This window comes from Notechis scutatus, chromosome 4 (genome assembly GCF_049901735.1).
Source record: "Notechis scutatus isolate UNSWTSFEM ecotype Mainland chromosome 4, rNotScu1.2, whole genome shotgun sequence".
Taxonomy (NCBI): Eukaryota; Metazoa; Chordata; class Lepidosauria; order Squamata; family Elapidae; genus Notechis; species Notechis scutatus.
Window position 1 is genome coordinate 167,911,531 of NC_142012.1, and position 15,000 is coordinate 167,926,530.

A 15,000-nucleotide genomic window follows, 5' to 3' on the forward strand; every position below is an offset into this window, starting at 1 on the left:
AAAACTTATAGAGAATGGTTGCTGGAACTAAGTATCTCTAGCTTAATAAAAACAAGGACTAGAAGGGACATGATAGCATCTTCCAATATTTGAGGGGCTGCCCCAAAGAAGAAGAGGGAGTCAAGCTATTCTCCAAAGCACCAAAAGAAGCAACGGATGGAAACTAATCCGGGAGAGAAGCAACCTGGAATTACGGCGAAACGTCCTAACCATGAGGACAATTAACCAGTGGAACAGAAGTTGCCTCCAGAAGTTGTGGATGTGTCAGTATATAAGAAATTATGATCTGGGATGGCCATAACAACAAGTCAGCCAATGGGAACTCTGTGTGTGTGTGTATAGATAGGTAGGTAGGTAGGTAGATAGATAGATAGATAGATAGATAGATAGATAGATAGATAGATAGATAGATAGATAGATAGATAGACAGACAGACAGACAGAGACAGAGACAGAGAGAGGGAGAGAGGGAGAGACAGAGAGAGGGGGGAAGGAGAGGGAGAGAGAGCGAGAGAGCTCTTCTATAGCTTCTATGAGTTCTGGTGGTTCTGGTTTCTGCTTCTTGTCCTTGTCATTGCTACCACATTGCAAGAGCTGCATGGGTATTGTATACACGCATCGTGTTTTGTATTATTGTACATGAATAAGTTTCTTCTATAAAGGAGTCCTGCCGAATGATTTACTTGTGTGCTGGTTGGATTGCTGCAAACTCTTAACAGGATGCTCCATCAATGGAGGCTTTCAAGAAGAGATTGGATTGCCATTGTCAGAACTGGTGTAGGGTCACCTGCTTGGGCAGGGGGTTGGACTAGATGACCTCCAAGCTCCCTTCCAACTCTATTATTCCATATTCAATGGCATAAAAGTTGCCTTCAGAAGTTGTGAGAGCTTCATCCCTGGAGGCTTTCAAGAAGGGACTAGACTGCCCTCTGTCGGAAATGGTGTAGGGTCTCCTGCTTTGGGGGGCGGGGTTGGACTAGATGACCTACAAGGTCCCTTCCAACTCTTTTAATCTGTTAATTTCTCTGCAGAACTGTAAAAAAAATCTGTAAAAATACTGTGCTGTCCCAGCTAGTCTATGGGAATTGGATAGTTACTTAGGAATTATGAGCTGTCCCCTTAAGGGAATGCATCATGGTAAATGTAGTTAAAGGTATCCTGGGAAATGTAGTCCATATCACGTGGCCACATCTGTAATTCTGATCGGTCACTAAATTGACCCTGGAGGAGTTGGGAGAGGTTTTCCTCATTCTTTGTCTGAACTCTCTAACTCATGGCCGCTTCTTTCTATCGCTACGAGATGGGTTAGGAGATCACCATCTTTTACTGCAAGGCAGTAAAAGTAAATCATTCACACAAGTAAACCATTCAGCAGGACTCCTTTATAGAAGAAACTTATTCATATACAATAATACAAAACATGATGCATGTATACAATACCCATGCAGCTCTTGCAATGTGGTAGCAATGACAAGGACAAGAAGCAGAAACCAGAACCACCCGAACAAAGGGTTGGTCATTAAAGAAGAACTGTGTCACAAACATGAGTTATGAGGATACCTGATGAACCAATAAATGTCCTTTGTTATGGATGTCTTGTTGAGTTTATCTATCTGCATCTGTACAGTGCATAAATCCACCTCTGTACAAGATACAGAAAATAACCCAAACCTCCTGGGTCCCTTCCAAACCTCTTACTCTGCTTAATGGTTTTCACTCACAATCCCTCTCTGCTCATCCACCATTCTGCCCACCCGCAATGCAGAATCTAATGCTTGTAGGAAACAGGTGTTCCTTCATTCCCCCCCCAGCTTTTGAAGAATATCCATCCCATAAATTAACCTCAGTGCTGTATCTGTGCCGTAAATCTCCATGGGGGAGGAAAAGACTGTCAGCTAGGGGGGAAAAAAAAACTTCTTCACATAGCAGAAATATTTGTTTTATTTCAAAAAACGGAGGCTGCACCTCCCAGGGCATTTCAAAAGAGATTGGACAATTGTTTGTCTGGAATGGTTTAGGGTTTCCTGCTTGCGCAGGGGGTGGACTAGAAGACCTTCAGGGTCCCTTCCAATTCTCTTATTCTGTCATTTGGCTGTTCAGGGTTGTGCAATGGCATTTTCCTGCCTCTTGCTTACTATATACTGTCTAACCAGCACAGGCACCATATATTTCCTCTAATTGTGCAAGGTGAAGAGAAATTTTCCTGGGGCTGGGACCATTTCGGATCTGGATGAGCGTAGTCTGAGAGAGGCATAAAAGCGCTAATCCTTCTAAAAGAAAGCCCAGGGTTAAACTAGAAGCACCAACAAAATTGGAAAAGCGAAGCAATTCCTATCAATGAAAATGTGATCAGAAAAATATTAGAATGTGCAGAAATGAATAGGTTAACACTTGCGATTAAAGAGAAAGAGCAAACTGAATATTATAAGATACGGCAGCTATTTTATTGGTGGCTAGAGAAACAATATGAAAGCTAGAAATAGATAATAGATTAGTGAAATATAGAAAATACATTAATAGAATTAAGCATGCTAAGAAGAGGGAGTGTTATAGTCATAGATGTATTAATGTATATCAATAAGATAAGAATAAGATAAGACTAGAGAATGAATACCAAAGTAATGAAAATGGATGTAAATTTTAACTGTTATTGCACAAGATAATAATATCTTGGAATAATGTCAGAAAAATTTAAAAAGGAAATAATATATTTAATAGTACATGTATTGACAGTGGCTAGAATATCATATGCACAATATTGGAAAAATGAAATTATACCTCCAGAAACAGAAATAATAAGAAAAATTATGGCATGTGCAGAATCTGGTAGATTAACTTTAGAAATAAAAGACGAAGGAGAGTCTAAATATTATAAAACATGGAATAAACTTTTATAAATGGTTATATAATAGAAGACAAGGTCAAAATATTAGTAGTTATGATTAGATTAGTAGTTAATATTTTAATAAGGAAATTATAAATGATGAAGTAAAATGTATTTATGTACATTTTACTTTATCATTTATACAAATGATGAAGGATACGTTGGATGTATTGTGTTGTATTAGCATAATTAAAATTAAAAAAAAAATATTTGTACCCAGATGAGACACCATTAAATGGAAGGTGAATTGTGTGTGTGTGTGTGTGTGTGTGTGTGTGTGTGTGTGTTTTGTATATATAAAACTAGGAGCACCAGTACATCATGTGCTTTTGGGTTACTTCCAAGTAGTACACGAGTTAATGTGTGTTGCTTCAATGCATTTCCTTTGGGAACACAATCCACTGAAATTAAATATTTCTTAATAGACTGTGTGAATGCCCTGGGTGTAATTTATCTTAATACCAGGGAGGGGAAAAGTGTGGCAAACTATCCAGTGACATTCTGATGAAGGCTTAAAAGAGGGATGGATTATATCATAATGAAAGGGTTCGACAGTTCTCGTGGAAATGAGAAAATCTTTGATTCTGAACTTTCTGTTCTTCAAACAATCCGAAATAGATTTCGAGAAGGGCTGGAGGGAGTGGAAAGTTCATGAAAAGAGATTGAAGGAATGGGCCTGGACAATAATGAAAGTGGATTATCAGCTCTTCAAATAACTAAAAGATGTTAAACTGAAGACCAAAAACTTGTCTGGTTTGAAAGTCTGGGATGTGGAGAAATGGAATTAAGGTACAGAGAAGTTTATTGCAACTGAATGTTTTTTTTTTTAAAAAAAACTGCTTAGCGAAACAGCATGTTGACCATTTAAAGTTAATTCAAAAATTACAGACTTAACTGTCTTATTTCCAGAATTAAATATGAGAAAGTTTGTGCCACTGAGTTTCAGCAGCATGATTAGAAGGTATGATAGGGTAAGGGAAAGGTGGGGAGAGGAGGGGAGGGAGAGAAGGAGAAAGGAAGGGAGGGAGGAGAAGAGGGAGGTAAAAGAGAGGGGAGAGAGAAGAAGGGAGGAAGGAGAGAGAGAGAGGAAGGAAGATAGAAGGGAAAGGGAGGGAGACAGGGAGGAAAGGAGGAAACGGGGAAAGAAGAGAAAGGAAGGAAAGAAGAGAGGGAGGGAGGAATGAGATGGGAATGAGAAGAAGGGAGGGAGAAAAGGAGGAAAGGAAAGGAAGGAAGGGGGAAGGAAGGAAGGAAGGAAGATACAAGAGAGGGGGAAAGGTGAGTGGAAGGAAGGGAGAAGGGAGAGAGGGAGGAAAGAAAGAAAGAAAGAAAGGAAAGAAGACAGGAAGAGAGAAGCAAGAAGAGGGAGGAAGGAATGAGATTGGAATGAGAAGGAAAGGAGGGACAGAGGAAGAGAGGAAGGAAGGGAAAGAAGGAAGGAGTAATTACCCCATTAGTTTTCCTACTTCAGGGGTAAATTCTAGTGCAGAACAGACCTGAAATCCATGTGCAGGAATGCACACACAGAGAATCGAGGCTGCCCCTGCACTTATGCTGCCTGAGTTGCAAACACTGCGATATGTACTTTTTTAATCTGTTGCCTTCAAGGGCAATGATGCATGTGGAGTTTTGCTAGGAAAAACACACAAATCTACTCCGAGCGTTTTCCTGTTCAAATTATCAGGAGGAGAGACGCCGGAGCCAGGCTAACCGCAAAAGACAAACTCTTTTAGAAGCCAGGTTCTGCAGAGGCTTCCTTCTCCTCCATGCTGCTTGGATGAAACAGGTCTGACCGACCAGCAGAAACAGGATTAACAGATTAACAGAGTTGGAAGGGGCCTTGTAGGTCATCTAGTCCAACCCCCCACCACCACCACCAAAGCGGACACAGATGGCAGTCCACTTTCTCTTCTTGAAAGCCTCCAGGGATAAAGCTCCCACAACTTCTGAAGGTGTCTGCATTCAATGGGTTGAATGCAGGGGTGGGATTCTACCGGTTTGCACCTATTCGCTAGAACCGGTTGTTAACATTCTAAGCAGTTCGGAGAACCGTTTGTTAGAAGAAATTATTGCCCTAATCCTGCAAGGAAGGCAGGAAGGAAACATTCTGGTGTTGCTTACGGAAACTGCCTCCCCATTAACCCTTATTACATTCTTGGCAGGACTAGACTTCCTGTCTCTGGAACGTCTCTGGAGTTTTTTTCCCCTCCTTTGCTGGTACTTTGCTTGTGTGGAGTGAGAGTTAAAAGTTACGATGGCACTGAAAAAAAGTGACTTATGACCATTTTTCACACTTATGACTGTTGCAGCATCCCCACAGTCACGAGAGGCCAGGCGAGGAGATGCGTTCCTTGATGTGAGTGATATTGAGTTGGCCACGCCCAGCCAATAACATGGACACCAAGCCATGCCCACCCAGTCACATGACCACCAAGCCACGCCCACCAACTAAGCCACGCCTACAGAACTGGTTGTTAAAAAAATTGAATCCCACCCCTGGTTGAGTGTTCTCACTGTCAGTTTCTCCTTATTTCCAGGTTTCACCTGGAAATATTTCACCTGTAAAGTCATGGAATAAAAAATAAATAAATAAATAAAGTTATTTCACCTGTAAAGTCATGGAATCAATTATTAACCAATCCATCATCCTCCATTTAGAGACAAACAACCTACTCTCCAATAAACAATTTGGTTTCAGAAAAAAACTATCCTGTAATCTGCAACTCTTACACTGCAAAAACATATGGACTACTCAACTCGACCAGGGCAAAGCAATAGACGCAATCTACATAGACTTCTGCAAAGCCTTTGATTCAGTGGTACACGACAAACTACTCCTAAAAATAAAATCTTATGGTATCTCTGGACAACTGAATAACTGGATAGAAGCATTCCTGTCAAACAGACAACAAATGGTCAAAATTGGGAACGCCCTATCAAATCCAGTACCTGTCAATAGTGGTGTTCCCCAAGGCAGTGTTCTAGGACCAACTCTCTTCATACTCTACATAAATGACCTTTGTGATCATATCAAGAGCAATTGCGTTCTCTTCGCTGATGATGTAAAGCTGTTCAATACCACAGACAATACTACTACCCTTCAAAAAGATCTAGACTATGTATCTGAATGGTCTAACATATGGCAACTCCAAATCTCAACAAATAAATGCTCTGTCTTACATATTGGTAAAAAAATCAGAAAATAAAATACAAGCTGAATAGTCAAGATCTTGTTGATGACCCAAGCTCTGTAAAGGACCTGGGAATACTCACCTCTAATGATCTAAGTGCTAGAGCTCACTGCAACTACATAGCCAAAAAGGCATTAAGAGTTGTTAACCTAATCCTACGTTGCTTTTCTCTGGTAATATCTCACTACTAACCAGAGCATACAAAACATTTGCTAGACCAATACTCGAATACAGTTCATCAGTCTGGAATCCTTATCACGTATGTGATATTAACACAATTGAGAAAGTCCAGAAGTATTTCACAAGAAGAGTTCTCCACTCTTCTACCCGTTATAGAATACCTTACGCCACCACACTCGAAATTCTAAAACTAGAAAACCTCGAACTACGCCCGTCTTCGGTCCGACTTAAGCATGGTATATAAAATCATACATTGCAATGTCCTACCTGTCAATGAATACTTCAGCTTTAACCATAACAACACAAGAGCACACAACAGATACAAACTCAAAGTAAACCGCACCAAACTTGATTGCAGGAAATACGACTTCAGCAATAGAGTGGTCAATGTCTGGAATACTCTACCCGACTCTGTAGTCTCTTCCCCAAACCCCAAAAACTTTAACCTTAGACTGTCTACTATTGACCTCACCCCTTTCCTAAGAGGTCTGTAGGGGGCGTGCATAAGCGCACCAACGTGCCTACCGTCCCTGTCCTATTGTTTCTCTTATTCTTTTATTTTTCATATATGTAACCATTTCATATATTCACAACTATGTATACACTTGTACTTATTATCTTGTAAACAATTGACAAATCAAATAAATAAATAAAATAATAAATAAATAAATGAATCTCTACTGGATCAGTTTCCATCCATGATTCCTTGTCTGGCCTTCAGGTGCTTTAGAAAATAGCTTGACCCCCTTCCTCCTCCTCTCTGGGGCAGCCCCTCAAATATTGGAAGATGCTCTCCTGTCTCCCCTGGTCCTTCTCTTCCCTAGACTGGCCAGGCCCAGTTCCTGCAACCGTCCATCTTTCATCGTATGTTTTAGCCTCCAGTGTCCCCTAATCATCCTGGTTGCTCTTCACTGCACTCTTTCCAGAGTCTCAACTCTCAACCTCTTTTTTTACGCCTTTGTGGCAAGCCTGAGATATTGGAAGATGCTATCATGTCCATCTATAGTTTGCTCAGATGTCTGTCTTTCTGTCTTTCTTTACTTTACTTTTCTCTTTTTCTTTCTTTCTTTCTTTCTTTCTTTCTTTCTTTCTTTCTTTCTTTCTTTCTTTCTTTCTTTCTTTCTTCCTTCCTTCCTTCCTTCCTTCCTTCCTTCCTTCCTTCCTTCCTTCCTTCCTTCCTTTTCATTCCTTCCTCTCTCTCCTCCTTCTTTCTTTCTTTCTTTCTTTCTTTCTTTCTTTCTCTCTTCTTTCTTTCTTTCTTTCTTTCTTTCTTTCTTTCTTTCTTTCTTTCTTTCTTTCTTTCTTTCTTTCTTTCACTTTGGAGAATAGCTTGGCCCCCTCCTCCTCTCTGTGGCAGCCCCTCAAATATTGGAACGTCACGCTCTCCTGTCTCCCCTGGGTCCTTCTCTTCCCTAGACTAGCCAGGCCCAGTTCCTTGGAACTCAGGTCGCCCTCCTTCTCCCTTCAACGAACTCTGACTAATATTGGAGGCTTCCAACTAACTTAACACAGCTAAAACTAAACATATTTATTATAACAGCTGGACATGCATGGCTGGCTCAGGAATTATGGGAGTTGGAGTCCATCAGTCATCAAGAGGCCATGGGTTCCCCCACCCCTGTTCCAAGAAAAGAGGGCGAAGTAAGATCTTTGAACTGAGGTAGCCTTTTATCTATATATTCAGCAAACTCTGACTAATATTTGAGGCTTCCAATTAACTCAACACGGCTAAAGCTGAATATATTTATTATAACATCTGGACAGAATAAGTCCTTTCATAAGAGTTGCTGGCCTCCGGAGGTGAGGGATGACCTCCGGGTCTTATTTATTTACTTATCTGCTACCACATGGATGAAGTCACCCAACTCATTGCTGCATTCCAGGCAGTGTGTAAACCTGGCACGCTCTCTTCCCACGTTCTCCACGAAAAACAGAGGTGGCAACAACCCACAGTTTCCAGAGTCTTCCGTACAAGACAGTGGCCTGTTTACATTCTGCGCATTCCAGCCCTGGGAAATTATAGTCCTTCATGGAAACTCCGATGCCAGACCCGTTTCTCCTTCAGAAAAGATAAATATAAAGACACTAGCTCTATACTACGAAACCCTGTGGTGGGGCTTAGTTTTGGGGGAGGAAAATAAGGGGGGGGAGGAATGCTGCCTCTGCCTACCAGCATCCATCGGTATCCATCTGGCTAGCGTCCTGTCAGTGTGAGTTGAGAGAGTTGAAGTCTGTTTGAAAATGAAAGAGTATTTGCTGTGTGAGCAAGGAGGAGACAGCGAGGAGCCTGGGGGTGGCTTAGCTCAACTGTTCTGTACTAAAGCTGCTTGGTGGTGCTGTGAAACTAACACTAAAACGGAAACTCCTCTGCTTGTGTTTTGCATTTGGAAGAGATTTCTTTTTTTCAGGTGGGGAGCGGAAGTAGAACTCCTTAGCATCAGAGCGTGTTAATAATAACAATAATACAGGAAATACTCTAAATGCTCTGAGGGTCATTTCGAAAAATCCTTTCTTAGTGAGCATCTAGAAGCCAAGAGGAACATACGTGCCAAATTTCAAGTCTGTGGGCTTTATGGTTCTGGAGATTTTGTGATGATGCATGAGGGGTATTTCGCTTTTAGATAGAGAGATTTTGGACACTGAAGGAAAGCTAAAATCGAAGCGAGAGCTTTTTTTTAAAAAAATATTTTTTTATTGTCTTTGTATCACAAATTCCATTTCTATATTGAACAGTGTGTTTTCTAGGTATCCAAAGTGTTAAAGTCTAAGCATCATCAAGATCATTATAATCACGTACATACAAACATATATTTGATGATATCGTTCATTATTAAAAAGTAGACCACCTTCCATATTAACGTCAATTATATAGCCATCAAAATATTTACGAGTCAGTTTTTCTTTCCCATGTAGTCCATATTTTCAGCTAAAACCGAGGCAAGAGCTTGAAGACCAGGGCATTTATACGATCATGGTGGCTTCATTTATTTTGCAGAGTCCCAGGGCCACCTGAATTCCCCTTTGGTGACATTCCAAGAAGCAAATTAAAGGGGTGAAGCCCGATTCACTTAACAACGATATTACTATTTTAACAACCGCAGGGATTCACTTAACTTGAATATATGTATATATTTTGGGGGGGAAAACCCAGGAATTTGTGGTTTCAGGGAGCGGTTCAAAGGAAGCCTGGATTCCACGCCCTGAAAACACACCTTCGGATGGAAAGGAAGTCGTTTTTTGGCATCTGGGGTTGTCCTGAAGTTACCTCCGTGGCAAAAATAACTCCTCGTTGGGAATCTGAGGAATTTCTTTACGCCTGGTTGGACTCCATATTTCAGGTTAGGAAATATTTCAAGACCTGCCTCTCAAAACTCCCCAGCCAACTCTGTGCTTAATCTCTTGTAATCCCTTCCTCTGCAACCTCTCGGGTTTCTATGTCATTCTCTTCAAATTCTGCAGAGTTGAAGTCCACGAGTCTTTCAAGCGGCCAAGGTTGGAAACTCCGGCCTTACTCTTTCCCTCTGTCTAAGAGCAGAGGTCGTAGTACAGAAGTAGAAGTAGAACTACTAGGTCTACTTCTTCGGCTATGTCAAAAAAAACTTTTGGGCAGTATATTCTGGGTTTTTTTGGTGTTTTTGGTCACTGGCATAGTCCTGTTTATTATTAGTAATTGCATTATAATCTCCAGTTATACAAATCTTAGGGTTGCCTAATTCTGTTAATTTCTCATATAGGGTTTTATAAAATTCATTCTGATTTTCATTGGGGGCATATATCCCTACTAATAAAACATTTTTATTTTGTATAACCACCCCTATAATGAATATTCTCCCCATCGTATCGTTATAAATCAGTTTCGACATTATTTCTTCTTTAATATATAATACAACTCTTTTTTCCCTCCGCTAATGATATATACAGTTTCCCCAATTTTCTATTTTAAATAACCTTTTTATTTTAAGTAAGTCTTTCAAGTGGACAGGGTTGGAAACTCCGGCCTTATTCTTTCTCTCTGTCTAAGAGCAGAGGTCATAGTAGAGAAGTAGAAGTAGAGAAGGTAGGTAGTAGAGAAGGAGGATCTCACATGACCACGATCTTCTCGGATCTCTTTCAGATCAGGCACTGCTTGCTTTTTTTTCCCCCACGGGGGGCGGTGGGGGGATCCGGGCCATGTGAGATCTCCCTGGGTCACGCCAAGAGGTCCTCTAGGAAAAGAAGGTGGTGAGGAGTTTGGAGAAGGTCCTGGGGCAGGATCAGACCTGGAGGGTCCTGGGTCCACCTTATGCTGCGCCCTGCAAGAGGCAGCCAGGAAGCTCACATGGGAAGCCCCACAAGGACTCCATTACCACAGTAAGAGACTATCATGTTTACCGATCAGATCGTGAAAATCGTCGAGGAGGTGGTGTTGCTATATTCTATAAAAAGTCCCTACATCTAAAAAACATCCAAATTACCCAGGAGCTTGCTCTTCCTGAGACCATCATCTGTGAACTATCCTTAAATATCACAATTCGATTCTTACTATGTTACAGAGCACCTGATTATGACATCGAACATGTAAACAAGCTAAATACATTACTAACATGGGCTGCATCCTGCCCATACCCTTTTATCTTTCTTGGTGATTTCAATCTACCTCATATTGATTGGACCCTAAATGATTGTACAACTGAAATCATACACACAACCTTCTACAATGCTATTACAAATCTGGGACTGGAACAACTAGTAACCAACAACACTAGACTAAACAACTGCCTCGATCTCATCTTCTGCAATAGTTTGAATTTAATTTACGGAATACAAACTAAAGAACCCTTTTCCAGTAGTGACCACAATATGATTGACTTTTGTCTCAACATACGTCCACACAAAAATCACCACAATGATGTAATCCCCAATTGTAACTTCAAAAAAGGCAACTATGATCTTATAGACAACGATCTCTCATCCCTGGATTGGCAATCTCTATTCACTGGATGCAATACTGTTGAAGACCATTACAACATATTTTTACTTGAAGTCAAAAGAGTCATCAAACTATATGTACCAACAACAACTCCCAAAACAAAACAAAAAAGCAGATTACCCATATCAATAAAGAAACTTCAATCCAAAAAGAGATCACTCTGGAGGAAAAACAAAACTGGTCACGTTGGCAATTTCAAAAACCGATACAAAAATTTATGCCACCAGATAAAGACCGAATGCATCAATTATCACATTAAACAAGAGGAAAACCTTCTAAGCACCAATTCCACCCGTGCTTTTTACAATTTTGTAAACAACAAACTAAAAGACTCAAGGTCCATCCCTCCCTTGATAGGACCTGATGGTAAAGATTGCAACGACGACACCATTAAAGCCAACATATTTAACACATTCTTCGGCTCAGTATTTGTAAACAGCAATGGATCATGCCCAGTATTTCCTAGCCGTACCACAGATAACAATAATGATCTAATACATATTGATTTCACAGAAGACAATGTTGAAAAATCACTACGCAATCTAAAACCATCTCTATCTATTGGACCGGATGGAATATGTGCCTACTTCTTAAAAAAGCTATCCACTGCCATAGCCAAACCTCTAAGCATAATCTTTGAAAAATCTTTCAGGACCAGCTCCTTGCCTAACCTATGGTCACAAGCCACAGTCATCCCCATCTTCAAAAAAGGGAGACCCAAGCCTAGTTGAAAATTACAGGCCAATCTCCTTATGCTGCGTCACCTGTAAAGTCATGGAATCAATTATTAACCAATCCATCATCCTCCATTTAGAGACAAACAACCTACTCTCCAATAAACAATTTGGTTTCAGAAAAAAACTATCCTGTAATCTGCAACTCTTACACTGCAAAAACATATGGACAACACAACTCGACCAGGGCAAAGCAATAGACGCAATCTACATAGACTTCTGTAAAGCCTTTGATTCAGTGGTACATGACAAACTACTCCTAAAAATAAAATCCTATGGTATCTCTGGACAACTGAATAACTGGATAGAAGCATTCCTGTCAAACAGACAACAAATGGTCAAAATCGGGAGCGTCCTATCAAATCCAGTACCTGTCAATAGTGGTGTCCCCAAGGCAGTGTTCTAGGACCAACTCTCTTCATACTCTACATAAACGACCTCTGTGATCATATTAAGAGCAATTGCGTTCTCTTCGCTGATGACGTAAAGCTGTTCAATACCACAGACAATACTGCTACCCTACAAAAAGATCTTGACTATGTATCAGAATGGTCAAACAAATGGCAACTTCAAATCTCAACAAATAAATGCTCTGTCTTACATATTGGCAAAAAAATCAGAAAATAAAATACAAGCTGAATAATCAAGAACTTGTTGATGACTCAAGCTCTGTAAAGGACCTTGGAATACTCACCTCTAATGATCTAAGTGCTAGAGCCCACTGCAACTACATAGCCAAAAAGGCATTAAGAGTTGTTAACCTAATCCTACGTAGCTTTTTCTCTGGTAATATCACACTACTAACCAGAGCATACAAAACATTTGCTAGACCAATACTCGAATACAGTTCATCAGTCTGGAATCCACATTACATATCTGATATTAGCACAATTGAGAAAGTCCAGAAATATTTCACAAGAAGAGTTCTCCACTCCTCTACTCGTTGCAGAAGACCTTATGCCACCAGACTTGAAATTCTAGAACTAGAAAACCTTGAATTACGCCGTCTTCGGTCTGACTTAAGCATGGTATATAAAATCATACATTGCAATGTCCTACCTGTCAATGAATACTTCAGCTTCAACCATAACAACACAAGAGCACACAATAGATACAAACTCAAAGTAAACCGCACCAAACTTGATTGCAGGAAATACGACTTCAGCAATAGAGTGGTCAATGTCTGGAATACTCTACCCGACTCTGTAGTTTCTTCCCCAAACCCCAAAAACTTTAACCTTAGACTGTCTACTATTGACCTCACCCCTTTCCTAAGAGGTCTGTAGGGGGCGTGCATAAGCGCACCAACGTGCCTACCGTCCCTGTCCTATTGTTTCTCTTATTCTTTTATTTTTCATATATGTACCCATTTCATGTATTCACAACTATGTATACTCTTATACTTATTATCTTGTAAACAATTGGCAAATCAAATCAAATAAATAAATAAATAAATAAATAAATAAATAAATAAATAAATAAATAAAAGGAGGCTGGGAGCAGGAAGGGGAGGACCCCTTATGGGGGGGGGCTCCATCCCGAGATTCTTCGAGAATTCCTCCTTTCCCATTCCTTTTCCTCCCATTTCCCTCCCTCCCTTGCTTTTCCCCTCTTCCTGCTCTCCTTTCTTCATCTTCTTCTTTCCTTCCTTCTTCCTTCCTTCATTCCATCCATCCTTCCTTCCCTCCCTTTTCCTTTTTCCCTTTTTCCTGCCCCTTGCTTCCTGTTTCTTTCTTTCTTTCTTTCTTTCTTTCTTTCTTTCTTTCTTTCTTTCTTTCTTTCTTTCTTTCTTTCTTTCTTTCTTTCTTTCTTTCTTTCTTTCTTTCTTTTTTTCTCTCTCTCTTTCTTTCTTCTTCCTTCCTTCCCTCCCTTCCTCCTTTCCCATTCCTTTTCCTCCTGTTTCCTCCTTTCCTTTTTTGCTAGCAAGTCAGCGCAGGGAACGATTTTCGAATTTAGCTTCTGTTTCCTCCTCTCTGGTTTTAGTTGCCCCTCGCTACGGCCACAAAAACCCCCAAACCCCACCATGCCTGGCTTCCTTCATTGGAGGTTTGTTTGGGGAATAAATTGGGGGGGGGTGTCCTTGGGGGACCTACGGAAACTTTTCCGAGGCCTGGATTTAAGAAGAAACCAAGGCAGCCCCTAATCCACCCCTGAGCCTGGAAGATAAGGAATTGGATCTTAAAATATCCCAAAGATCTCTCCCCCCCCACCTCACTGCTCTTTCCTCCTGGGCTTCAAACCCCCCCCAGACCAGGTGCGGATGCTGTTGTGTGTGCACAATTCAGGGTTTTTGCATATAGGAGCAAGACCTTCCTCTCAAGCCAATACATTTTCTTGCTGGCCTCGGGGAGAGCTTGAAGATCCGGCTTGGCTGATCCTGGAAGGGGTTGGCGGAGGTGGGGGCAGCCTCCCCCCCCCCACCTTTTTAACTTTTAGTTCTTCTCTCCTGGTTTTTAAAGGCCGCCTTTTCCTAAGGATGGGACATTTTCCTCTGGTTTTGTAGACCGCTCAGAGTTGTTGCTCTATGAGTGAGTTTCATGCATTTTATTTGTTTATTATTTTTTTATGCCGCCCCCGTCTCCCCTACGAGGGGGTGGCGCTGGGAGACCCTAAATTTGATGAATAAATGAAAATAAATAAATACAGGCCCAAATTGGATAGGAGATCAGACCGGTTGGGCTCTGCAAGGCTCCGCTAATCCTGAACTACCGTTATGTATAGTGCGCCATTTTCTCTGTCTCTTCTCCTTGTTTCTCCCTCCTTTCTTCTCCTGTCCTCTCCTTTCCCCTTCTCCTCTTTTCTTGTTGCTCTGTTCTCCTTCTTTCTGCTTTCTTTTCCTTTCCTCTCCCCTTCTCCTTTCCTTCCCTCTTTCCTTCCCTTTTTCCTCTTTCCTTCCTTCCACCTCCTTCCCTTCCCTTGCCTTCCCTTTCCCCTCCCCTTCCCTACCTCCCATCTACTTTTTTTTTGTTTCCTTTCCTTTTTCCTCTTCCCTTTCCCTTTCCCCTTTCTTTTTTCCTTCCTTCCTTCCTTCCTTCCTTCCTTC